Consider the following 27,752-nt stretch of genomic DNA (forward strand, 5'->3'; position numbering starts at 1 on the left):
TGAAATTGATGGATGATATGAACATGAGACCAATTGGATTTGTTTTTAATTTGATTGAACTTGATTTTGGATAAGTTTCATGTTCTGTTTTTAAATATTTCTCCTCCTTTGACCCTAGGCTTTGTCCTAGGGTTTGCTTCTCATGTTTGAGTTGTGTTTTCAGGACAAAAGGCAAATGGAGTGGAGGAATTAATGCACTTGGTTTGAGTTGCTCATGTGAATGATGTTGATTAACATTAATTTTGTTTTGTAGGTGGTTTCTAATTCATTTGTGTTGAGCATTGGCTTATGCTTTGCTTGATGCATTGCTTGTGTACAGTTAACTGTTTAACTTGTAGTTTGTATGTTTGACTGTTTGAGCTGTGTACTGATCATGCTAGATTGATTTCAGGTACCTTAGTTGCTATAGTTCCTTGTGAACTCGCTTGTGCTGCTGCTTGGTTGTGTAAACCAATTGAGGTAGAATCACTAACTCCATGTAGTCTGGAAGACCTGGCCTGTTACTTGGCCAGGCACCTGTCTGAAGTCCTCCTTAAGAGGCGATGTTTGTGCTTGTTTATTTTTGTCCCCAAGCAGGAAAAGACCTTTGTTAAGGCAATTGGCAGACACAAGAGGTGTGTAATCCACCTCCTGCTAATCTGTTGAGTCGTCCCTTGGCTCACATTACATGTTGATGCCTTGTGGATCCTAACCCAAGATCCATGTACAGTTGTACAGTTGAGTCAGTGTCACAAGTGTAGAAGGGTTCCCACTTTCTGGACCCACACTTCCTTTGTCTGAAGCTCTCCCTGGCCAGGGATAAGAGCTGTGAAGTCGTATCTTCACTCCCACTTCATCTGGCTTCACCCTGACTCTCAATGTCAGGGTTAAGAGCTAACATCACCCTGATACAGTTGACTTGCTTTGGCAGTCTAACCCTTGTTTGAGCCCCCTCTGTTTGGATATAGTGTGTGCTATTTGTGATTGTTTGCTTTGATTGTTTTGCCTGTTTAGGATTAGCTTGTTGCCTGTGCAAGTTAGGATAGAAACCATAACATAGGGCAATGATGCATGATAACATCTAGGCTCGAGTACAGCTCCCTAGTAGTGTGTCTCCCTCTGTATCTGGTTAGAATTTCTTTCCCTGTTAAGGGGAACTACGTCGCCCTGATCCTCATACCAGATGAGGTACGTAGGCAGGAGACCGTGCGAGGTCTCTCCGGGCACCCTTTTTCTTTTTGTGTGTGTTTGCTTGACAGTTGCTAGGCTCGAGTGTCTGACTCCTTAGTAACTTGTTGTTATTTGTTTCTTCTTGTGTGTCGGGATATGGATGTAAGACCAGCGATTGGTTGTCCGTATCCTGAGTGTGTTTGTTTGGTTCGGAAGCTGATGTAAGTCCAGCGATTGGCGTTCGGGTTCCATGTTTGCCTTTTGTGCGTGTGTTTGTTTTGGCGTGCGTGAGCCGAACTACGGCAGCTCTGATTCTCGTTCCAGACGAGATACGTAGGCATAGGATGCGATATCCTAGCGAGCCCTCTCCTCTTTTCCCCCACCTGTGTTGTCCTCATTGCGTGTGTGTGTGATGTTTGTTTTAGCAACCTTAACCTATCTTTTGAGCGTGGATCCCGTCGAGTACGACGGATGCGTAGGGGTGCTAATACCTTCCCTACGCATAACCGACTCCCGATCCCATTCTCTTTGGTCGCGAGACCATGCTTTTCCCAGGTTTACTTCGAGCGTTTCCTTTCCCTCCTTTGGGATAAATAACGCACGGTGGCGGCTCTGTGTTGTTTTGTTTTAGCCCGCCGGTTGTTTTTCGCGAATGCGACAGCTGGCGACTCTGCTGGGGACTAGAAGTTGACCTGTTGCTGGTCCATCTTCCCTAAGCGAGTCTCTTCTAGCGTTCTAGGATAGTTTAGGTTGCTTGTGCCGCTTTTGATCGCTCGACTGTGTGAGTCGAGAATGGGATACAAACTGCAAGTGCACAGTTCTATCGCGTAGTTTTAAAAGATATCGATCCCACAGGGACTTATGAATCGATATACCGTTATCTAAAGTTACTACGTAAATCTAAGGTGAAAATGTTTGATTGCTTGGGGAAAAACTAAGAGCTAAACTAATATCTAGATTAAATATCAATAAAACGGATATCGGTATGTAGTTCGTCAAAACTAGGGAATCAATTCCTTGTCGGTCTCTCGGTTTTAAAATAAATCGTTTCGATTAACTTTATTGGTTAAAGGTTTTATCTCAAACTCTCGCTCTGTTGAAGAAACCATGATCTTAGATTAATGTAGCTGTCACTTATAATTAAGTCAAAAATCATATTTTGAAAACAATAAAGTTGCAGAAACTCTTTTTAAGAAAATACTGACCGTTTTAAACACCCTTATCTCAAACTTTCGCTCTGTTGACTTAGGTTATACAATTAAATCTAAATGCTTAACTCTCGTCCTCACATTCAATCTTTAAAAATACTTTTTGGAAAAAAGTCAGAATTTAATTAATTCTAAAACTTGCTCTCGCCCTGAGATAGACTTAATGACTAACTTACACTGTCCAGTTAAAACCTCAAACTCTCGCTCTGTTGGTTTCAACTTCTTTATGCCTTTTACTTTTGTAAAAAATCTTGTTATTAAACCTGTAAGTTAAGACCATAAAAAGATTGATTCTAATTTTAAGTTTGAATAGACCGACTTAGTCTTGACCCCTTTTTCTGCTTACTTTACATACCGATACCTAGGCAAATTAGCCAGACATGCTAAATAAATAAGAATCTATATCATGCATAAACAGACTCATTCCAGGCATGCAATGTAAATAAACAATAGAATAAAACATTAAAAATTAAATAACGATTAAAGAACCTGAATGCGTAATACAATGGTCTTGAACACTCCTCCACAAGCCGGTAGGATTTGTTCTTGGATTCTTCAATTAAACAGTAAAATAAATCAAGGAAATAAAACTGGGATATAACGTAAGGTTAAATCCGGTATAAAGTTGCACAGTAGTTTCCGGTGTAGAAACTACTACGCGAAAAATATCTAAAAGCTAAGAACGGGGAAAATAAATTGCAAGGGAGAAAGAAAATAAAGCTTGCAAAATAAAATAAATAAAGTGAACGATGCTGGAAAGGAAGAAAAATAGGCAAAGGCGTGAAAGGAAAATTTGGCAGAGCTTTCGCAAAACTGAGCGTGCAAAAACCTCTTCTTCTTTTGGTTTGTGAGATGGCTATTTATAATAGCCTTGGTAACTGCATTCCGTTTCTCCCCTTCTTCAGCGTGGCTATATCCACGGCGTGCATATAGGAGACCAACTCCTTAACGTTATTCTTCAAGTCTTTCTGAGGGCGATACTTGCGCCAAAAAGGTAGTGGAGTTGTGTGACGCTCGTCACGCTATGTGTGACGTCCGTCACAAGTCTGTTTTGCGTGACGCTCGTCACACACCCTGTGACGTCCGTCACAGGCACAGCATTGGTGACTTGTGCGCTTTGGGCTGGGCTTTGGCATTTGGTTCCTTTTCTCTCCTTTTTGTTCCTTTTTACACCTCCTTTTCTTCCCTTTTTCACTTTTGCTTCAAAATGGGTACCTGATATAAATAGCAAGGAAATACTGCATAATATCTGATAAAATGAGATAAACTAAAGTAAATGATAATATAATTTAATTGAATTAAGTCTTAAAAAGCGATATAATTTCGTGTTATCAAACTCCCCCATACTTAAATCTTTGCTTGTCCTCAAGCAAAATTCAGTATAGAACTTGTTAAAAGTTTTTAGCCAGATGAAATTTTAAAGCGCACATATATTCGTACTAGGTTGCCAATGGGTTTTTGTTTAGGAGGACTTGAGTTTAATCTTGACATCAACAACTACCGTCACAACTTAGATAACCCTACCTTATGCCAATCAGTTCAAGTACCCTATGATAGCTATCCTGGTTCCTTTAGTCTTATTTTACCCGTTTTCATTCTAGCGAAATCACATTAAGCCCTTTATCTTTTCGCGCACATAGTGGAGTAACCGGTTAGTGATTATGATCCGCTTTTAGCTAGAAGTTCTGGTACATAAGTCGGATAACTTCATTATTCAGTCCATTGCAAATTGCGGGGGATCGAACCGTAGTCCGCCCTACCAAGTTCAGTACCAGATACCTACTGAACCAACTCGTAATGGATCTTTCGTATTGTGCTTTTGCATGATCTGCAACCTTTATATTAAATGATCTGGTAAGGATCACCTAATTTAATTTGTGCATTTCTCGATATATTTCATGTTACTTTGGGGATCATTCACTTATATTCATCGGCTCTCCACGTAGTTTGCTATTAAGATGGTGCTGACTTCTGTATAAACTACTTGGGGTTACTATAGAACTAAAAGTTCAAGGAGTTCGGTATAATAGGTACTTATCCTGATCTAACATATTGAGGTTCTCAGAGCGTTGTTATGGTAATGGTTTTGTTTTGATTTCACTCAAATTTTATAAAGTAAGCAACCTTTATACTTATTGGGTGTGTTAAAATTTTTGTTATGGCTCAAGAAAGTTGAGGGAAATAGATAATAGAAAATTTTTCACATTCAGGACTTAACTTAAAAAAAAAAAAATTTGTTTTTTTTTTTGTTTTTTTTTTTTTTTTTTTTTTAGGGAAATAACAATGAAAAGGGAGAGTACATACTTGAAACAAAGGTGAGAATGGAAAGAATAATTTCCCCCCCATACTTGAACTAAACATTGTCCTCGATGTTTGAAGGGAAAGAAATACAAAATGGAAAGGAAAAAGAAAAATACAACTAAGGCTGCCTTCCACCTCTGGTTCTTGGTCCTGGTGATCTTTGACGTATGTCTAAGCTGTCGAATCTGCTAAACAACTCAGTAAACCGCTGGTCGGTTATGGCATTCCGAGCATCCTGTTGCTGTTGCATTTGACGCATCATCTGCATCATCTCTGTATTCTGTGCCTGCATTCCATCGATAGCATCCATAATGTCATCGTTGGTCGCAGGCCTTCGTCGTCGACGACGTTGGGAGGATGGGCCGGCTGCATTACTGGAAGGGTTTAGCGGGACTGATTGTTGTGTTGGCGGATGATCACCTTGTTCCATTTCTGCAAACTCATCTGTTTGCTGGTTTGTTTGTGAAGGCTCGGTGGTTTCAGGAGCGCTAAGATCGTAAAGGTGGCGGTTCGGGTTTGTGACATCCGTTAGGGTGGTATTGGGTAGCACAACACTTGGGACAGCTTGGTTGTTCACCATAAGATAATAGCCTCCGCCTACTCTGTTTTTAATCAGGCGGCTGGAGCGACAATAGCTGATATCCATAGACAGGGGTGGTAGGGATTCTAAAGTTTGGAGTTTATCCCCTAGGTTCAGGCCAAGTGCTATGGAGGTTATTAATCCACCAATTATGAATGGTTGCCGGCCTCTAGCACATAAGGTGCGGATATGATGAAAGAGAAAAGAGGCGGCGTTTACCTTAGTATCCGATTCGAAAACGCACTGGAGGGAAAAGAGTTCTTTTGAGTTGACCTTACTGTTGTTTGGTCTTCCAAAGAGTGTGTTTTGTAGGATACGGAGAAAATAACGGATGGTGGGGTTATGGATGTGGGAGAGAAGGAGTTCTTCCCAGTTGTAGGTATTTATACCGGAAATTTTCTTAAAAAGGTCGAAAACTAGAACTGTGTTCCAGTTTGAGGTTGGAGGGATTCTGGCATGGAGCAGACCTTCTGTGGGAAATTGCAGCATGGCACTCAATTGGCGTTGGGTTAGAGAGTACTCGGTGTTAAACATACGGAAGGTAGCCGTACCGGTTAGAAATTCACCTTCACCGGCGGGAGTGGTGTAGTCGTAAGAACTTAGGAATTCTAAGGTTAGGGAAGGATAAGTGGGTTGGTTATGGGTGCAAAGGAAGGTTAAATCGGCTCTACGGAGCATCCACTCGATACCTTGGAGTAAGCCCAATTGTTGTAAACAAGTTAAATCGGGGTACCTGGTGGAAGCGACGCCTCGCTGTTGGAAGCGCTCGAATTGCTCCTGCTGATAGTTGTCATCTCCGGATCGGAAGATGATATTTCCGAAATTTTGATTTCCCGCCATTGTGATGAGTTTTTGAATGAGTGATTTGGAAAGGAAAAGAAGTGTATATTTGATATGAGAGACTTGTTTGTGGTGAAAGAAGGAGGTTTGGAGGGTATTTATAGGAGAAAATGTGGGAGGTGAAAAGAAAGAGTGGTTGAAAAGTAATTAAATGTGGTAAATGAAAAATGAATGGGGAATGTAAAAAGGTAAGGGGTGTAACGTTCGTCTCCAACGGCTCCCTAACGTTCACATGTCTGAGGGGCGTTACGCTCGTCACAAAGCTGTGACGCTCGTAACAGGCACTAAGTGTGCCGTCCGTTATGGATTGTGTGACGCTCGTCACACAGTTCTTTTGGCAAGGCTTCTTCAGTAGCGCTACACAGACTTAATTTGGAGATGATAATATTTTGATTATTTCGTTTTTGTTTTATTTGGTTTTTAGATTGTTCTAATTAATTTAGCTAATTAATTTGTATTGCATGCTATTCTACTTCACATAATAATAATTCATTCTAAGTAAGAGTAGAGAACATAGCCATTGCATAAAATAAAATTAACTAAACAGCTTCAATAAAAAGGATCATGATGTAATACAGGAAAGGAAAATAATGAAATGAAATAGAAATAAACATGAATTCAGATAACATTAATGAAAAAAAATCTAGCCTAAAACTAAATAACTTAGAAAGGAAAAATAACTAAATTCCATCTATCTTCGGATCTCTGGCCGGAGGAGTAAAAGAGTTAACATGATGCCGTAACATACGTAACTGACTTGCCGTACTGCTCATGTGTTCTAGGACTGCAAGTCTCAAGCTGTGGAAATCTTCCCTGAGGGCGTTTTGTTCTGACATCAAGGCTTCAATGACGGTTTTAATATCTGTTCCTGGCATATGATGTCGGAGATCAGGCATGGCTGATTCTTCGGTCAGGACAGGCTGAGGAGGAGGATCAATATCATGGTAGCCGGATGGAGTCTGAGGGTCAGATTCAGCAAGAGAGATATGGTCAACATAGTGCTCATAGTCATCACAAATCTCATAATCCTGGATGGATTCAGTGGATCCAGCAGGAGTTGGGGTTTCATTCAGGTTATAGAGCCAGTTCCTTTGGTTATGAACACTAGTCCTAGGATCGGGCATGGTGAATAGGCAGAGAACCTGGTTATCAATAACAAGCTCAAACTCATCAGACCCTATGTTTGCTATAAACATAGTGTTGAAGAGGAAAGGTATACTCATAGTGGTAATGCCACAAAAAGGGTTCAGGTCAAGCATAGGCTGACGTAATCCAATAGCATTACCTATCATAGTTATCAAGCCGCCTATTCTAATGGGTGCTCTCTCATCCTGGATAAGGTGGTCCAAATTAGCTAACATAAAAGTAGCACCGTTTACTGGACGGTTCTGGGAAGCACAAAATATGATGAAAAGTTCATCACGTGAAACTGAAGTACTATTTGGCTTCTTCCCAAATAAAGTGTGGGTCAGGATCTTATGGAAATAGCGAAAAGCCGGGTTATGTATGTTTCCAGAGAGGAACTCATGTTCTTCGGGCTCATCATTTCCAGTCAGCTTACCCCAAAAGTGTTCAAGCTCTCTATATTCAAAAAGTTCTTCCTGGCTTATAGTGAATGTATCAAAGGAGGTAGGAAAACCCAAAAGGTTGGTGAAGTCTCTAATATTAAATTGGTATTCCATATTGAACATTCTGAACTGGATAAAGCCTCTGGTAATTCCTTTTCCATGGCTAGGTAGATAGATTAATGAACTAAGGAATTCTAATGTGAGTCTCCGGTAGGTGGTGAAAGGTCTCAGGATAGGGGAGGTCTCCCATCCTATCTGATTCAGCAAAAACAGGACACTCTGTCTCAGTCCAAGGGCAGTCATAGCCCAATCATCAGCATATAAACTAGGTAGCATCTCTCTAGTGGCTAGTTCTTCAAACTTTCGTTTCTGAGCCATTCCTCTGAACTTGATACCCATACGGTCAAAATGTCCCATCTGGTTATTGTTAACTAGAGAAAAGAAAACATGAATTTAAGTCAGGATTTGGCCAAATGCCGAAAGAAGAAAAGAATTATTATTATTATATATAGATATATATATTTTTTTCTTTTTGAATAAATCAATAATGAATACTAAATAGAAATTTAAAAGAATAATTAAGAGAAAAATAGAGAAATGATAATAATAATAATAATATAATAAAATAACAGATTAATTTGTGGGTTGTCTCCCACTAAGCGCTTTGTTTAAATGTCGCAAGCTCGACAAAGAAACTGTTAAATATTGTCTACGAGTCCTGGGGGCGTTTCGTCTAAGTGTAGAATTTGCGAATCCACGTTGGTTTCCGCATAGTGATAATGTTTCAGACGCTGCCCGTTTACGGTGAACGGTTCTGTAGATTGTCCTTTTATTTCTACCGCTCCACTGGGAAAGATTTTAGTGATATGGAAAGGTCCTGACCATCTGGATCGTAGTTTTCCCGGGAATAATTTTAGTCTGGAGTTAAATAAGAGTACTGCGTCGCCTTGCTTGAAGATTTTTCTTGATATACGCTTATCATGCCATTGTTTTGTTCTTTCTTTATAGATTTTGGCATTTTCATAGGCGTCTCTTCTGAGTTCCTCTAATTCGTTTATGTCAAGGATTCTCTTTTCACCGGCGGCTTTGTAATTCAGATTTAGATTTCTAATAGCCCAATAGGCTTTGTGTTCTAATTCTACCGGGAGGTGACAGGATTTTCCATAAATGAGCTTAAATGGGGTCGTCCCTATGGGAGTTTTATAAGCAGTTCGGTATGCCCATAAAGCTTCTGGTAATTTCAATGACCAATCTTTCCTTGAAGTGGCGACCGTTTTTTCTAGTATTTGCTTGATTTCTCTGTTAGATACTTCCACTTGTCCACTGGTTTGAGGGTGGTAAGGTGTTGCTATCCTATGTCTCACTCCATATTTAAGTAGTAGTTTTTCGAGTACCTTGGATATAAAGTGCGATCCACCATCACTGACTACTATCCTTGGAATGCCAAATCTCGGAAATATTATATTTTTAAAGAGTCTAGTTACTACTCGGGTGTCATTAGTTGGAGAAGCTATAGCTTCGATCCACTTTGATACGTAGTCAACCGCCACGAGTATGTACTTGTTACCGAAAGAGGATGGAAACGGTCCCATGAAGTCTATTCCCCACACGTCAAAAATCTCTACTTCCAAAATACCTTTTTGTGGCATCTCGTCACGTCTAGATATGTTTCCCGTGCGTTGACATCTGTCACACTCCTTAATAACCGCATGCACGTCCTTCCATATAGTTGGCCAATAAAAGCCAGCTTGTAGGATTTTAGAGCAGGTCTTGGATGTACTTGTGTGTCCACCATAAGGCGCGGAGTGACAGTGTTGGATTATATTTTCTACCTCTTCTTCGGGTACACATCGACGGAAAATACCATCGGGACCTCTTTTGAAAAGTAAGGGATCATCCCAGTAATAGTGTTTTATGTCGTGGAAGAATCTTTTCTTCTGCTGGTAAGATAAAGTAGGTGGAACTATTCCGGCAGCTAAATAATTAACTAGATCAGCGTACCATGGTATGACAGATATAGCTAAGGTGGTTTCTACTTGCATGTCGGAGTTGTTCTCTTCCAAAGTAGCTATGAGTTTGTCATACGAGAAATCATCATTAATGGATGTTCTTTCTGGTTCAAGGTTCTCAAGTCTAGAGAGGTGGTCTGCTACTACGTTCTCAGTTCCTTTCTTGTCCTTGATTTCTAAGTCGAATTCTTGTAGTAACAAGATCCATCTTAGGAGTCTAGGTTTAGCATCCTTTTTTGTTAGAAGGTACCTGATAGCAGCGTGATCGGTGTAAACTATTATTCTGGCTCCTACCAAGTAAGAACGAAATTTATCTAGCGCAAATACTACTGCTAGGAGTTCTTTCTCGGTTGTGGCATAATTCATCTGTGCTTCATCCAGGGTTCTGCTAGCGTAATATATAACATGAAGCTTTTTATCCTTTCTTTGTCCTAGAACAGCACCTACAGCATAATCACTGGCATCGCACATTATTTCGAATGGTTCATTCCAGTCTGGTGTCTGCATAATGGGTGCGGAGATCAATGCTTGTTTAAGAGTTTGAAATGCTTTTAAACAGTTGTCGTCGAATATGAATTCAGCATCTTTCATTAATAGTCCGGTTAAGGGTTTAGTTATCTTAGAGAAGTCTTTGATGAATCGTCGGTAGAAACCGGCGTGTCCTAAAAAGCTTCGTACTTCTCTCACGGTTCTTGGGGTTGAAGATTTTCGATTACCTCTATTTTGGCTTTGTCTACTTCAATTCCTCTGTTCGAGATGATGTGTCCTAAAACAATTCCTTCTTGTACCATAAAGTGGCACTTTTCCCAATTAAGTACTAAGTTTACTTTTACACATCGTTCAAGAACTCTTTCCAGGTTTTCAAGGCATTCTTCGAAACTTTGTCCGTATACAGAAAAGTCATCCATGAATACTTCCATGATGTTTTCGAGAAAGTCGGCGAAAATCGCCATCATGCATCTTTGAAAAGTTGCAGGGGCATTGCACAGACCAAACGGCATTCGTCTATAAGCGAAGGTACCAAAAGGGCATGTGAATGTTGTCTTTTCTTGGTCATCAGGGTGAATTGGTATTTGAAAGAAGCCTGAATAACCGTCTAAATAACAGAAATGTGAATGTTTAGCTAATCGTTCTAACATTTGGTCAATGAATGGTAAAGGGAAATGATCTTTTCGGGTTGCTTTGTTTAGTTTCCTATAATCAATGCACATTCTCCATCCCGATTCGATTCGTTTAGTTATAGTTTCTCCTTTTTCGTTTTCAATAACGGTTATGCCTCCTTTCTTTGGTACAACGTGTACAGGACTGACCCATTTGCTGTCAGATATAGGATATATAATACCTGCTTCCAATAACTTGGTTATTTCTTTCTTTACTACCTCACTTAGGATCGGATTTAGTCTTCTCTGGTGTTCCCTAGAGGTTTTACCGTCTTCTTCTAACATGATGCGGTGCATACAAATAGAAGGGCTTATTCCTTTAAGATCGGTTATGTGGTATCCTAGTGCGGTTGGATATTTTCTTAAGATATGTAGGAGTTTTTCTGTTTCGAGTCTTCCTAGATCTGCATTGACTATCACTGGTCGTTCAAGTTCTAAGTCTAGGAATTCATATCTCAGATTTTTGGGAAGTGTTTTCAAATCAGGGGTTGGTTTGTTAAGACTCTGCGTAGGATCTGGTGTTATTGCTAAGCATTGTTTAGATTTGTCTTCTAGAAGATAGTCTGATGATTTGTCTTCTCCTGACTCTGCTTCTTTTATGCATTCATCGATGATATCCATGAAGTAACATGTATCTTCTATTGCAGGTGCTTTCAAGAATTGGGAAAGAATGAATTCTATTTTCTCTTCACCTACTTCGAAGGTGAGTCTTCCTCGTTTTACGTCTATGATTGCACCGGCAGTTGCTAAGAATGGTCTTCCTAGTATAATAGGTGTAGTATCATCTTCTCTAATGTCCATAATTGTGAAGTCAGTGGGAATGTAAAACTGACCTATGCGTACGGGAACGTTTTCAAGGATTCCTACAGGATATTTGATGGAACGATCCGCTAGTTGTACAGACATCTTGGTCGGTCTTAATTCTCCCATTTCCAGTCTCTTACATATGGATAAAGGCATAACGCTAATTCCGGCTCCTAAATCGCATAAGGCTTTGTCGATGACAAATTTTCCTATGTGACAGGGTATAGAGAAGCTACCCGGATCCTTGAGTTTAGGAGGCATGTTTTGGATTATAGCGCTACATTCGGCAGGGAGTGTAACGGTTTCACTATCCTCAAGTTTCCTTTTATTAGAAAGAATTTCTTTTAAGAATTTAGCATATGAGGGCATCTGCGTAATAGCTTCGGTAAATGGAATTGTAACGTTTAATTGCTTAAGGAGATCAACAAATTTTCTAAATTGGCCTACATCTTTGGTTTTAACAAGCCTTTGAGGGTAAGGTATAGGTGGTTTATAAGGTGGTGGAGGTACATAAGGTTCCTTCTTTTCTAGGGTTTCCTTATTACTCTCTTCCTTTTCCTTAGGTTCACTTTCCTCAGTAGATTTCTTAGGGTTTTGGTTTTCTATCCTTGGATCAGACGGTCCTTCCACTTCCGTTCCACTTCTTAATATAATTGCATGAGCTTGGCTTCTCGGATTAGGTTGGGGCTGTCCAGGGAATGTACCAGTTGGTGCAGCAGTAGGTGCTTGTTGTTGAGCTACTTGAGATATTTGTGTTTCCAGCATTTTGTTATGGGTAGCCAAGGCATCTACTTTGCTTGCTAGTTGTTTAAGTTGTTCGCCAGTGTGTATGTTCTGGTTTAAGAAATCTTTATTGGTTTGTTGTTGGGAAGCTATAAAGTTTTCCATCATGATTTCCAAGTTGGATTTTCTAGGGGTATTATTGTTAGGATTTGGTTTCTGATATCCCGGAGGTATAGATGGGGTTTGATTCGGAGACTGTCCAGGTGCGTATAAAGCATTATTACTCTTATATGAAAAGTTTGGATGGTTCTTCCAATTTGGGTTATAGGTATTCGAATAGGGGCTTCCTTGAGCATAGTTTACCTGCTCTGTTTGGATTCCAGTCAAGAGTTGACATTCCGCAGGAGTGTGGCCTTGGATTCCACAGACCTCGCAATTCTGAGTTATAGCAACCACGGCGGTTGGTGGTGATACGTTTAAACTTTCAATTTTCTGGACCAAAGCATCCACTTTTGCATTGACGTGATCAAGGTTACTTATCTCGTACATGCCAGTTTTCGGTTGAGGTTTTTCCACTGTTGTTCGTTCGGTTCCCCACTGATAGTGGTTTTGGGCCATGCTCTCGATAAGCTGGTAAGCATCAGCATAAGGTTTGTTCATTAGTGCACCACCTGCAGCGGCGTCTATTGTTAACCTTGTATTGTATAAGAGACCATTATAAAATGTGTGAATTACTAACCAGTCTTCCAAACCATGGTGTGGGCAAAGTCTCATCATGTCTTTGTATCTTTCCCATGCTTCGAAAAGAGACTCATTGTCTTTCTGTTTAAATCCGTTTATCTGGGCTCTTAACATAGCTGTTTTGCTTGGCGGAAAATATCGGGCAAGAAAAACTTTCTTCAACTCGTTCCATGTGGTGACTGAGTTGGAAGGAAGAGATTGAAGCCATCTTCTAGCGCTATCTCTTAATGAGAAAGGAAAAAGACGAAGTCGAATTGCCTCTGAAGTGACACCATTAGCTTTAACAGTATCAGCATATTGAACAAATACGGATAAATGAAGGTTTGGATCTTCGGTAAGATTTCCAGAGAATTGGTTCTGTTGCACAGCCTGCAATAGTGAAGGTTTAAGTTCAAAGTTGTTTGCTTCGATTGCGGGAGGAGCAATACTTGAATGCGGTTCATCTTGCGATGGAGCAGCGTAATCTCTAAGAGCACGAGCTGGTTCTGCCATCTCGGTTAAAGAAGGAAAAATGTTTTTGATATCAGGAAGGTTTATAGGAGGGAGATTGTTTTCAGCACGATATTCCCGAATTCGTCGTAAGACTCGGAGATATAGTTCGATATCGTTGATTCGTAAATAGAGCGGTTCGCCTTGAGAGCGAGTGCGTGGCATACAAATCAACGAAAGAAAGAGTAGAAGGAAAAAGAAACCTTAGTCTCTACAGCGTAACGGAAGAGTTACGATATCGATTGAATAAAAGTCCCCGGCAACGGCGCCAAAAACTTGATCGCTCGACTGTGTGAGTCGAGAATGGGATACAAACTGCAAGTGCACAGTTCTATCGCGTAGTTTTAAAAGATATCGATCCCACAGGGACTTATGAATCGATATACCGTTATCTAAAGTTACTACGTAAATCTAAGGTGAAAATGTTTGATTGCTTGGGGAAAAACTAAGAGCTAAACTAATATCTAGATTAAATATCAATAAAACGGATATCGGTATGTAGTTCGTCAAAACTAGGGAATCAATTCCTTGTCGGTCTCTCGGTTTTAAAATAAATCGTTTCGATTAACTTTATTGGTTAAAGGTTTTATCTCAAACTCTCGCTCTGTTGAAGAAACCATGATCTTAGATTAATGTAGCTGTCACTTATAATTAAGTCAAAAATCATATTTTGAAAACAATAAAGTTGCAGAAACTCTTTTTAAGAAAATACTGACCGTTTTAAACACCCTTATCTCAAACTTTCGCTCTGTTGACTTAGGTTATACAATTAAATCTAAATGCTTAACTCTCGTCCTCACATTCAATCTTTAAAAATACTTTTTGGAAAAAAGTCAGAATTTAATTAATTCTAAAACTTGCTCTCGCCCTGAGATAGACTTAATGACTAACTTACACTGTCCAGTTAAAACCTCAAACTCTCGCTCTGTTGGTTTCAACTTCTTTATGCCTTTTACTTTTGTAAAAAATCTTGTTATTAAACCTGTAAGTTAAGACCATAAAAAGATTGATTCTAATTTTAAGTTTGAATAGACCGACTTAGTCTTGACCCCTTTTTCTGCTTACTTTACATACTGATACCTAGGCAAATTAGCCAGACATGCTAAATAAATAAGAATCTATATCATGCATAAACAGACTCATTCCAGGCATGCAATGTAAATAAACAATAGAATAAAACATTAAAAATTAAATAACGATTAAAGAACCTGAATGCGTAATACAATGGTCTTGAACACTCCTCCACAAGCCGGTAGGATTTGTTCTTGGATTCTTCAATTAAACAGTAAAATAAATCAAGGAAATAAAACTGGGATATAACGTAAGGTTAAATCCGGTATAAAGTTGCACAGTAGTTTCCGGTGTAGAAACTACTACGCGAAAAATATCTAAAAGCTAAGAACGGGGAAAATAAATTGCAAGGGAGAAAGAAAATAAAGCTTGCAAAATAAAATAAATAAAGTGAACGATGCTGGAAAGGAAGAAAAATAGGCAAAGGCGTGAAAGGAAAATTTGGCAGAGCTTTCGCAAAACTGAGCGTGCAAAAACCTCTTCTTCTTTTGGTTTGTGAGATGGCTATTTATAATAGCCTTGGTAACTGCATTCCGTTTCTCCCCTTCTTCAGCGTGGCTATATCCACGGCGTGCATATAGGAGACCAACTCCTTAACGTTATTCTTCAAGTCTTTCTGAGGGCGATACTTGCGCCAAAAAGGTAGTGGAGTTGTGTGACGCTCGTCACGCTATGTGTGACGTCCGTCACAAGTCTGTTTTGCGTGACGCTCGTCACACACCCTGTGACGTCCGTCACAGGCACAGCATTGGTGACTTGTGCGCTTTGGGCTGGGCTTTGGCATTTGGTTCCTTTTCTCTCCTTTTTGTTCCTTTTTACACCTCCTTTTCTTCCCTTTTTCACTTTTGCTTCAAAATGGGTACCTGATATAAATAGCAAGGAAATACTGCATAATATCTGATAAAATGAGATAAACTAAAGTAAATGATAATATAATTTAATTGAATTAAGTCTTAAAAAGCGATATAATTTCGTGTTATCAGCTTTATTTATTGCATTTATTATTCTGTTGTGTATATATTTGCATAAATATTTGCATGCATCATACTATCATGTTGTTGTCCTCTGTGCAGGTGGTTCCTCTGTTTGGGGTGGGTGTTCTGAGTGGGGCTAAAACCCAGGCCCGAGTATACACCTAGGATTAGTGTGGTCTAACGTTCCTCATTTACTTTATCAGCATATTGTTGCAACGTGACATACCACAAGCCGGACGAGGTTCATTTGATAGTGCCCCTCCTTTGTGGAGTATCCACTTTGGTTGTGTCACTTCATCTGAACTATTGACTTCGGCGACCGTTCTTTCCCGGATCTTTGGTTTAGACGATCTCAGGAGAGCTACAATGGCACACCCGAAAGGGCAAACCCATTGAGTATCTCTGCCCGATCGTCGAGACTATTATCCGCCTTAGGATGACCTGATTAGAATTCACCTGTGAGGGGAGGGTTGATTCTTACAGATGCATGTTCAGTTGGTGACTTTGATGGTGACTATTGGTTTCGTTGATCAGAGTCCTATTTATAAGTCGGATTTATGGGCATTTCTTGCCGAGACGCCGGAGTGCTGTCCGTGTTATTTATCAGTGGGGATCCGTTTATTTTAGGATTCCCCGAGCCGATTCAGAGTTTGTTGTGGATATCTGTTCAGAGATTGTGTGATGATGATGATGGTGTATCTTTCAGTTCCGTTTATTTCGGAACTCCCAAGTCGGATTTGTGATTGCTCAGTACCGTAGATGGTTGTGATCGATCCAGAGATCGGGGCTCAGTACAACAGATGTTCAGATGACTTGGAGGATGGCACAATGCATTGCATTCATACATCTGCATCATTCTCATTTTGCATTCATCTGCATCAAACTTATGCCTAGCCATATGGGGAGTATTACTGATTAAGAATCTGGTTGAGAGACATTCGGATGTCAGAATGTTATTGATGAAATATTGTCCGTCTCGATGAAACCAGAATCAAAGGACGGAATCTTCCTCATATGGATAGACGTTGCATTCATGCATATTAACCTGTTTGCTGTTTTGTAGGTATCAGTATCTAACCGGTGCGCACAACTTTTCCGCCCAGATACCCTCCCAGACTCAGCAAATCCGAACTGATGGATCCATCCAACGCCGACATTCTCGAGCTGAAAGAGATGATGGGGGAGTTGTTCCAAGTCGTGCAGGGGCTCGCCTTGGGGCAGAAGGTAATTGCTGAAAAGGTGGAGAAAATTGAGGAATGGCTGCTAGCGGAGAGAGTTCAGGGAAAGGCTCCGTCGCCCGTAGCAAAGAAGACCCCTGACAATGGTCATTTCAAGAAGAAGGTTGAATCAGGTGGTGTGCAGACTAAAAGAGAATGCGGTAAGGATCGTTACCACCCTTATGCTGCCACCGTAACCATTCCTGTTGGTGATTCACTTGCACAACAACAGCAACCACCACCTCAATTGAGAACACAAAGAGCTGGGGGCCAAGTGAGAAGGAGGACGACAGATCGTCATTTCAATAGGCCGCCTGTGACTTACGCCTCGCTGTTTAAAAGGTTGAAGGATATTGGGTTGGTGCAGCCGAGGATATTGGTTCCAGGGAAACCGGATCAGAGGGTTGCCAGTTATGATGAGAATGTCAGGTGCCAGTTCCATGCTGATGCACCCGGACATCACATTGAGGATTGCAAAGCTTTTAAGCATGTGGTCCAAGATTTGGTGGATTCTAAAGCCATCAATTTTGCGCTGATGTCAGATGTTAATGCTAACCACATGCCGATGCAGGGCCCTTTGGGGGTGAATGTGATGTCCAAAGGCGAGAGGAAAATGGATGAAACGAACGGGGATCAGTTAAAAGCTCCAATGTCTGTGGTTCAGAGACCTCTGATGAAGAATGGAGATTTCCCTGGTTGTGATAATTGTTGTGCGGCTGTCGCCACAAAGGGGTGTGTAGTGATGGGGAAAACAATCCATGGAATGATGAAAGTAGAAATGGGCGATGTGAGATGTAAAACATCCAGTCTGGCAGTTGAAACCGTCAAGGTGGAAAATGCCATTGGTGTTGAGAAAGAGAAAAAGCCGTCCATTTCTTCTTATAAGCAGGCAGTAGAAGTAGTGAAAAATGGAGGGATCCCGGGCTGGGGAAAGATCATAGGCATTGTGGTAAAGGCGGATATGTTCGGGATTGGCTATCAGGAAGGTCAAGACTCGTCTGAGCAAAACAGAGGTCGTCGTCCACCGTTCGCATTTATTAGTGCTGGAGTGCTGGATCCAAGTCACGCCTATACAGTGGGTGAAGAGATTGACAGTGACCGCGAGCTGGAGTCGTGGATAAAATCGTGCGTACCAGGGAACTGGAAGGCCTAAAAAGATCAGCACTATCACTCATCCGGAAGAGTAATATTTATTGTTTCTCAATATTGTTTGCATGAAAGCCTTATGTGTTGCCTGACGCGTAATGGTTCATTGTAAGGGCCACCTCATGTTTCATTTTGCAGCATTTTGCATCATAAACAAATGGATGTTTTTCAAATTAAAAGCGGTGTTCCCTGTTTTTCATTTATTTTTGCAGTTTAAAAACAAATAAAAATGGCAATGTTTGTTTTCATTTTTTCCCCTTTTGATTTGTCTCGTTCCGACTTCAAAAAAAATAATTCTCCGGATCTCGTTGATAACGATTTGGTTACACCTCATATGACTTCGACAATCCGATCTATCGTGCTGAAGAAGAAGGCGAAGAAGATGGTGATCTGCTGGAAGATTAGCCAGGTTGTTGAAACAAGAGGAGAAGGTGATTCAGCCGCATGAGGAGCGGATTAAGATTGTTAGTCCAAGCACCGCCGAGGTCAGAAAGGAAATGAAAATTGAGGCCGCTTCAGAGGCAAGTCGAGAGCAGAATGGTAGCCCTGTTAAAAGAGCGTGTGGATACCTTCGCCTGGTCGTGTCAGGATAAGCCAGGGTCGGATACCGATGTCGTTGTGCACAAGCTACCATGGAGAGAAGACTGTCCTCCATAGAAGCAGAACGCCGGTGCTACTTATCAGAGAGCCATGGTGACTTTGTTTCATGATATGATTCATCATGAAATCAAATGCTATGTGGAGGACATGATAGCAAAGTCCCAAACAGAAGAGGGGCATCTGGTAGATCTGGCCAAGCTGAGTAGACTAGTTGAGACAATTCAAACTGAGGTTGAATTCAAATAAGTGCACTATCAGAGTGCGGTTCGGTAAGATGTTGGGGTTCATTGTAAGAGAGGAATCGAGGTTGATCCTGCTTGTAAAAAAAAATAAAAAAATAAAAATAAAAAGAAATGCCTGAACCGAGAAGGGAAAAAGAGGATCGTGGTCTCCTGGGTAGATTGAACTACATGTCATGGTTCATATCTCCTCTAACAGTCACGTGTGAACCTATACTCAAGCTGTTGAAACAAAACGGATCAAACGGTCAGGTGAAATAATGATTGCCAAGGGGCATTGGAAAGATAAAAGAATAAGTTGCAGGAACCTCTGATTCTGATACCTCCTGTGGAAGGAGCGATGGTAAGTCTGTACTTGATGGCCTTCGAGGGGTCTACGAGGTGCATTGGGTCAGCATGACGAGTCTTGTCGAAAAGAGCATGCAATTTACCTAAGCAAAAAGTTTACCAACTGTGAAACAATACATTCACTATTCAAGAAAACTTGATGTACTTTGGCATAGGCTGCTCGCCGATTGAGACAGTATATGCTGGTTCATACCACTCTGTGGATTTCCGAGACGGATCCGATCAAGTATGTGCATGAGAAACCAGCATTGGCCGGACGGGCTGTGAAAGAGCAAAAGAATGCTGACTGATTTGTGATACTCTCAGAAAGCAATCAAGGGGTGTATTGTCTGATTACATCGCCCCGCAACCCACTGAGGATTGTCAACCGATGAGATTTGAGTTCCCTGATGAGGACATCTCGAGGTGCTCAAATCGAAAGATTGAGAGTAACCGATCCCGGAGGAGGGGCCTGACCCTGAATCCGAACGGATTCTGATGTCTGATGGAGATGTTAACGTGAATGGTAGGAGTTAATGCTGCTTTGCTTATGCCAAAGAGATCCCCACATTCCTTGTGCTGCCTGACTAGCATTCGAATGCACCGATGGTGTGATTGAGTATGAAGCTTGTATCCTGGGTATCGAACCTCGGTGCGTGCATCTACTGGGGCAAAAGCCTTTCTCGCTTGTATATGGAATGGAAGTCGTGCTACCGGTTGAGGTTCAGATTCCCTCTTTGAGAGTCTTGATGGACGTAAAGTTACAAGAGGCTGAATGGGTAAGAGCCCGGTACGAAGAGTTAAGCCTGATTGAGGAAAAGAGGCTAGAAGCCATCTGTCATGGGCAGTTGTACCAGCAAAGAATGAAGCGTGCTTTTGACAGAAAGGTACGACCTCGGGTATATCACGTGGGTGATATGGTGCTGAAAAGGATCATTCCTCCTCAAAACGATCGTAGGGGCAAATGGACACCTAATTATGAAGGTTCATTCGTGGTCAAGAAGGTTTTCTCTGGCGGAGCCTTGTTGCTAACGACCATGGATGGCGAGGATTTTCCATCCCCTGCAGATGCGGACGCAGTTAAAAAATACTTCGTATAAAGAGACCCGCTGGACGAAAAGAATAAAATAGTCCAGGCAAAAATGGGCATCCCGGCGAACCGAAAAAACAGAAAGAAAAGGTTCGGGCAAAAATTAGGGATATAAAAAGAAAAATTGTACACCCGGCAAGTCGAAGACCTGAAAAGGCGGCTTGGGCAAAAAAGGGTATCCCAGTGGACTGAAAACCCGAAAGGGCGGTCCGGGCAAAAGAGGGATTGAAACGAACAACTGCGTCTGGCATGATCGTTTGCGCTTTGGTTAAGGCAGCATGGATAATACCCGGTGGGGATCAATCAGAATCGTCTTGTTCAGAAGGCAGAAAGCACGGAGAGTCTGAGGACATATGGGGTGTAAACGAGTTGGAACTCGATGAGATCACGGGTTTCACAGTGCCATTAGGATAGATTTTTCCTTTTGTGCGCAATTACCTCTTTTCAGGAATTGCTTCCTTTGTATTGCTCAATTTGAGCCACACACTTTTTCAATCAATAAAATGCACATTCAGTCAAATAGTGTTGTTTTTGTTTTTCACTACCGCTTTGATTGCAAAAACATCCAGTTGTTTGTGATAAAGAATCTTGCATTTTAAGACATACAGGTCCCTTCCAATGCATGTTTATAAGATTGAAAGCTTGAAATCTTATTTGGAAGGATGAGTGACCCAAGTGTTGAAATCTTGACACGCCTGGGGCACGGTTTTATCTAACGGTCTCTTTTGCAGGTACTGTTAGGTATTTTCCCTCACTTGCAGGTTGTGATGTGGAAGCTTTTGACAAAACAAATTCCCACGGAGTCCAATCAGGGACAAATGAATAGAAGAACGGTGAAGAGACGACGACGAGACGTACGACGATCCTGGGAATTAATCAAGAAGACTCTTCAAAGTCTGAAGATTGAAAAGTCTGTATAAATCCCAGGAGTTCGCTCTCCGTCGAGAACGGAGCGGTTTGGAATACAAGATGATGGAGCAGAAAAGTCCAGATGAGTCTGGGAGTTCTCAAAATTGGAAAGCTGACATGGGAGTTGGATATGAATATCATGGTTCGACGAGTCGTCGGGTGTTCAGTGCCGGACTGTCCTCCTCCCCAAGCAGAGTCGGAATGACTAAATTCCCCAGCAGATCCAAGGTCTGTGGCTTCCCTAGCAGGGTCAGGATGGTTATCCCCAGCAGGTTTTGGATCAATGCTTCCCCAGTCGCCAGGCCTGAAGGTTGCTATTTCCCAGCGGAGGTATCTGTGGGTGGTGGTTCCCCGAGCAGAGTCTGGAGTGTTGCATGCCCAGCAAGTCAAAGACTGTTGTATCCCCACAGAGTGTGTTGGTGGTTCTTATCCCCAGCGAGGTCCCCCAAGCGGATCGGGTGCAGAGGAGGTTTCCCCAGCAAGGGTTGCCTTTTTCCCAGCAGCAGCGCTATTCCCCAGCAAGGTGGAGGTTGAAGTGTCGGCGAGTTCCTCAGCAGAGTGTCTCGAGCTCCCCAGAAGAGTCCCTTGAAGGGGATACTTTTATGCATGCATCATTTAGGAGATCATAGCATATTGCATAATAAACTGCGTAGCATTTCCATAATTATGGAGCATTGCGCTAAAAATCATCATGCATCATCATTGCAAAGCATCGGCTAGTCTCAAGCCGAGGTCGGCGGTTGAGATTTATGTTTCGCCAGTGGGTGAAGGTGTTACTCAAGCCGTGGTTACTGTTTGAGAGGTGGTTTCGCTGGTTGGAAGATCAACATCAGCATTGCAAGCATAAGTTAACCCCAAGCCGTGGTTACCATCCAAGAATGGGTTTTGCCGGTCAGTGAAGTTGATACTCTGAGGAGTTTGGCATCGTGACGCCAGGTCAACAGTATTCCCCAGTAGTGCGATACTGGAGGAGATTTCTGTCGTACGAGATAGAAATTTGGAGGTGTTACTCTGAGGAGTTTAGCATCATGACGTCAGGTCAGCAAAGTTCCCCGGTAGTGTGATACTGGAGGAAACTTTTCCGTCGGACAGAGATGGAAATGAAGATCGCGATCAGCGTTACTCGAGCCGTGGTTACCGCTTGAGATTTGGTTTTGCCGGAAGTTGGAATGTGTTATTCTGAGGAGTTCGGCATCGTGATTTTGGAGCAACAGTATTTCCCAGTTAGTCCCCGGCAAGCGTCTGCCTGGTTTTGACATATGTCGATGTCATCCCTGCGACACCAGTAAGTGTCATGTCGATCCCTGTAATATCCTTTCTTTGGTGTCAAGTAAACATCATTGTTCGATGTCCAGTAAACGTCGTGTTTCCTCCCAGTCATCAGTATATGTCTGGTCGAGTTTTCTTTGGTGTCAAGTAAACATCATTGTTCGATGTCCAGTAAACGTCGAGTTTCCTCCCAGTCATCAGTTAATGTCTGGTCGAGTTTTCTTTGGTGTCAAGTAAACATCATTGTTCGATGTCCAGTAAACGTCGAGTTTCCTCCCAGTCATCAGTAAGTGTCTGGTCGAGTTTTCTTTGGTGTTAAGTAAACATCATTGTTCGATGTCCAGTAAACGTCGAGTTTCCTCCCAGTCATCAGTTAATGTCTGGTCGAGTTTTCTTTGGTGTCAAGTAAACATCATTGTTCGATGTCCAGTAAACGTCGAGTTTCCTCCCAGTCATCAGTAAGTGTCTGGTCGAGTTTTCTTTGGTGTCAGTAAACATCATTGTTCGATGTCCAGTAAACGTCGAGTTTCCTCCCAGTCATCAGTAAGTGTCTGGTCGAGTTTTCTTTGGTGTCAGTAAACATCATTGTTCGATGTCCAGTAAACGTCGAGTTTCTTCCCAGTCATTAGTCAGTGTTTGGTTGAAGGTGTTACTCTGAGGAGTTTAATATCGTGATGTCAGATCAGCAATGTTCCCCAGTAGTGCGATACTGGAGGAAATTTTTCCGTCAGACGGAGATGGGAATAAAAACAAAGGACGTTACGCGATCAGCGCGACAATCGGGGTTCAATTGGAGAAAGGGAAATGTTGAGACATTTTCTGGAGAGTGGGGTCCAAATAGAGATTGGAGTTGAAGATTATATCCGGGACGAGGTCCTCAGGATTATCTTCTGTTCGTGTGTCACCTTAGACTTTGGCTGAGGCCAATGGAGGTCGTTATGGGTGTCTTCTGAGGAAGAGATGCACATGTTACCTTCCTTTTGTGAAGGTATACCCTCTGATATGTCGCCCTCAGAGTGGTGTTTGGTGTTATTTCCGACGTTGCCAGCGGAATTATCACAAGAAAGCGGAGAACGGGGTTCAAATGGAGAAAGGGAAATGTTGAGGCATTTTTTGGAGAGCGGGGTTCAAATGGAGAAAGGGAAATGTTGAGGCATTTTCTGGAGAATGGGGTTCACAATGGCGATCGCAAGTTATCGTCAGGCGACTGGGGTTCAAATGGAGAATGGGGTTCATTATGTTGGCAAACAAGATGTCGGGGTTCAAATGCAATGATCCGGGATCATTTGCGCGAAAGAAAATTTTGGGGTTCAAGAAAATGAAAAAGAAAAGGAAACGAAAAATTTCGGGGTTCAAGAAAAGTGAAAGAAAGAAGGTGATAAGAATCCCCAGCGGATAGGTGGTGTTCAGGCCATAGTTATCCCTGCGTTACCATTTATTTTGGTATACAGGTCGACGTTCTGTTTCGGTGATCAGTCCGACTGTTCTCCGTACCAGACGGATTCTTCCTTCGAGATTGCTTCTTCGCCGATTCTGACAGGCGTTGTTAATTATTTTCCCATCAGAGTGCAAATTGTTCGTCTGTTCTTGGTATTCAATCACTCTTCATCCTGATCATCTGAAAGCCGAGGCTATTCATATCGACAGGTTCACAGTGGATTGAATAGGGGCAGCTGTAACACCTCAAAATTTGCCCTCCTCTCTTGGGACTAGCTTAACATATTGCATTGCATTTCTTAGGTCATTAGGCATTGCATGTTTGCATATCATGTGGCTACATTGAGCAAGTCATCCTCCTAGGTCTTGATCAGAAGATAAAGAGGTTAAGGTGCAAGCTAGGGTTTCATTGAACTGATCATTAATCATCTGAGGGTTGGTGATTCAAATCAGGGTTTCTTGATCCTCAAGGAGGGTTGAGCTTGATCTTGGTTGAAATGATACATCATCATCATCATGGTTTTATCATCACCAAGAGATTCCTTATGCTTGATCATATTCCTTGAGATTAGGGTTTTGGCCACTGGTCAACCCTAATCAGTTGTATTGGGCCAATCAGGGTTTGGCAAGGAGATGAGGTTTTCAGTGGATATGGGGATCATCATATGATTATATTGAGCTTATGGAAGCTAGGGTTTCATGGTTAAGCCATTTCATCAGGAGTTTGAAGCTCAATTTGATCAGTCAAGCTGAAATTCATCTATCAGTCAGAAAAGTCAATTGTGGTCAACTGTGCCTAAAATGATGGATTTGGAGGTGGGAGAGGGTTAGAGACACTTCATTCATGTCCAAACAAGTTTCATTTGACATTTCAAAGATCAAGAATGAAGAAAATAAAGTCAGATGGAAACTTTCCAAAAATAGAAAGTGACTTGTAATTGAAAATTGCCAAAAATGGAAAGTTTTTCTCCTCAAAATTACGTGTCCAAAAATGTTTCAAATGAAATTTTGTTCAACATGAAAGTTGTAGATCTTGCTCTCACCTTTCCAAAAAGTCCAAGAACATGAATTTCTCATGTGTGGTTGGCAAGTTATGGATTGATCATTGTCCAAAAAAGTTGAATTTCAAAGTGGCATAACTTTTGATTCATTTGGCCAAATTGAGTGAGGTTTCTTTGAGCAAACTCAATTTGACATGTACTATCATGATCCATCATTACATTTCATGAAAATTCATCACATAAAAAGTCCATTTTTCAAGTGGACTTAATTTGAAAAGTGGAGGGAAAAAGTGCATTTTGAGAAATATTCATTATTTTCACTCCATTCCTTTTGCACTAGCTCACATATGCTATTTGTAACTTGCTCAAACCAGAAAATTCCACTGTTACATTGGTTTTACATGAGTGAGGGTGAATGACCAAATTGCCATTTAGCATGAAAATGCATTTTTCACTAATCCACTTCATTAACACTAATCTTGATTAGAAACATCATTAACATAACATATAAAAGGATAATTGTAACTGTTTTCACCATAATCATAACAGAATTTCAGATCTAGATCCAAAATCTCCAATTCTCTCAACTTTTCATCTTCACTTTTTTTGCAATTTCTTCAAAAACCTTGCTTAGATCTTCATTGTTTCATCATCCACATGCATTATTGAAGCTAATTGAAGCAAGATTTCTTCATTTCCAAGCCAAATTTTGGACTGTTAAAGTGAGGTGCAACAATGGCAATTCAAGATTTCATCAAGATCGTGCGTAATTGAGCAACAAGACTTGTTCCATTCACCTATACAAGAGTCATAGCGCATCTGTTTTGCAATTTCAAGGCCAAAAACACGCAAATTCGCAACTGTCTTCAAATTAAGGTGATTTTTCGAATTCAATAATTCTTGAAATTGATTGATGCTTTGGATAGATCTTGTTTAGTAGAGAATTCTGCACTTTGAACCACTAAATTTGGTTGAGAAATGAAAGAGTTATGTTGATTTGAACTTTCATGCATGATTATGTTTGGCTTCGATTCTCTTAGATTAGGAAGAATTAGGACAAAATAATTATAGATTCATGATGTACATTAGAAGACCTTTCCGTTGATATAAAGTTTGTCCAATTTGGTGGAGATTTGTTCTTGGACCTATGAACATGAAGAACACTTGAAAAATTTCAAAAAAAGCCTTGCTAGATCCGTTTCAGCGCTACTGTTCACGCTCCAAGGTGTTTGAGCGCGCCAGGATTTTGAAAGTGGACTCCCTTCGAGTCCTGGCCGTGGCATTTTCGTTTTTGCCTTATTGTATTTATTCCACATGATTTCACATGCCTTGTTTCACATTTTTTTATTTTTTCATGACATTAGAAAATCCATATCTCATCCAATTTTTGTCCAAATAATGTGAGATTTTTTGTTGAATGATCCTTGTAGTCTCTACTTTTTTTTGGTTATTTTTAATAAAATTGTGCACGTGTAATTTCTGGAATGGCCAAGGGTTTGTATGAACATGTGTTTGCTTGCACATTTCTTGGTGTTTTGCTCATAAAATGATGATGCTTCACTAGAAATTCATGAAATATTTTGTGCTTAAACTAGACTCATTCCTGGTCATTTTGGTATGTGGTTTGTATTTTTTGAGTTCCTGGATTGAGAGTTATGACATGATCTTTGGAGGTGTGACATTTTGTATCACACCATGTCTTGTGCATCTTCTTGATTTTATTTGCTATGCTTATTGAACTTGAATTGAGCTGGATTTTTGCATGTTAATGCTTCTGAATGTCTAGTTTGAGCATGATTTTTTGTGGATTTTTTTGATCCATTTCCTATTTGATTGGGATTTTATTTTCTGTTTAGCCATTTGTGAACTTTTTGTGAGACATGTTTGTATTTGATTTGTGAAATTCTGGTTATTAATTGGATGGACTTGAAATTTGGCATGAGTGATATAGACATGTTTAACTTCATTTTGGCTTTGGTGTGGTTCAGTTATCATGTGTTTTCACTGTTTTATGATCATTTGAAGTTGATGCATGTTTTGTGGCCTTGGTTGAGCTTGCTTTTGCATACTATGATTTGATGATTTTAATTTCCATACTTCCACTTATCCAATTACCATGATTTTTGGTATGCTGCTCATTGAATGTGTTATGTTTAGTCCAATTACCATGAGCCATTTTGGTATTGATATGACTGTGATCATTCTGTTTGGTCCAATGAGGTTCTAAATTGCATGCTTTGCACTAATTCTTTCATGAAATGAAATTGATGGATGATATGAACATGAGACCAATTGGATTTGTTTTTAATTTGATTGAACTTGATTTTGGATAAGTTTCATGTTCTGTTTTTAAATATTTCTCCTCCTTTGACCCTAGGCTTTGTCCTAGGGTTTGCTTCTCATGTTTGAGTTGTGTTTTCAGGACAAAAGGCAAATGGAGTGGAGGAATTAATGCACTTGGTTTGAGTTGCTCATGTGAATGATGTTGATTAACATTAATTTTGTTTTGTAGGTGGTTTCTAATTCATTTGTGTTGAGCATTGGCTTATGCTTTGCTTGATGCATTGCTTGTGTACAGTTAACTGTTTAACTTGTAGTTTGTCTGTTTGACTGTTTGAGCTGTGTACTGATCATGCTAGATTGATTTCAGGTACCTTAGTTGCTATAGTTCCTTGTGAACTCGCTTGTGCTGCTGCTTGGTTGTGTAAACCAATTGAGGTAGAATCACTAACTCCATGTAGTCTGGAAGACCTGGCCTGTTACTTGGCCAGGCACCTGTCTGAAGTCCTCCTTAAGAGGCGATGTTTGTGCTTGTTTATTTTTGTCCCCAAGCAGGAAAAGACCTTTGTTAAGGCAATTGGCAGACACAAGAGGTGTGTAATCCACCTCCTGCTAATCTG

At 40.9% G+C, this 27,752-nt stretch overlaps 1 pseudogene; it reads left to right on the plus strand.

Moving 5' to 3' along the window:
* The first annotated feature begins 13,090 nt into the window (after window positions 1–13,090).
* LOC127108845 (uncharacterized) lies at window positions 13,091–13,190 on the plus strand (annotated as a pseudogene).
* The last annotated feature ends 14,562 nt before the right edge of the window (window positions 13,191–27,752 follow it).

This window comes from Lathyrus oleraceus, chromosome 7, assembly GCF_024323335.1.
Source record: "Lathyrus oleraceus cultivar Zhongwan6 chromosome 7, CAAS_Psat_ZW6_1.0, whole genome shotgun sequence".
Taxonomy (NCBI): Eukaryota; Viridiplantae; Streptophyta; class Magnoliopsida; order Fabales; family Fabaceae; genus Lathyrus; species Lathyrus oleraceus.